Source organism: Phaeoacremonium minimum (genome assembly GCF_000392275.1).
Source record: "Phaeoacremonium minimum UCRPA7 unplaced genomic scaffold PA7_03_scaffold_211, whole genome shotgun sequence".
Lineage (NCBI taxonomy): Eukaryota > Fungi > Ascomycota > Sordariomycetes > Togniniales > Togniniaceae > Phaeoacremonium > Phaeoacremonium minimum.
Window position 1 is genome coordinate 4,604 of NW_006921117.1, and position 610 is coordinate 5,213.

Consider the following 610-nt stretch of genomic DNA (forward strand, 5'->3'; position numbering starts at 1 on the left):
GGCTTATATGTTCTGTCACAACACTACAGCGTAAATCTCTCGAACAATGCTTGGAAAACCTCTAGAATCCTCTGGAACTAGGATACTATGCTCCACCAATAAGCCGTTCCGCTGACAGATTTAAATTGAACAGGTCGTACTGAAGGGCTATCGGGCCGTCGATGTTGGGCTCCGCCGCCGACTGAAAGCCGCAGAACAGTGCACTCATGCCCGGCTAGGCCAAGTAAGTGGAGTCCGATCATTTTTATCTGTTTGATTGACATCAACACTGGCGGTCTCCAGTAGCGACCATACAACAGCCTCGTGCCCCGCCTTGGCTACCCAAAATAGAGGTATCCGTCCATCCATCGCTGTTGGCCACCGTGGTATTAACCGCCGTGGTATTGGCCGGCTGCTCTATCAGCAGCTTGACCACCTCGAGATGTCCATTACTTGCAGCCGCAGTCACTGGCGTCTCTCTATCCTCGTTGGCTACTGTAAAATAAGCCTCCTTCTTGATCAATAGCTTGATTACCTTAAGATAATTATTACTTATTAAATAAAGACCTACTTAAGCTATCTTAATAACTTACTTATCTACCTCTATACCTAGTGAGTTGGGGGAGCATGG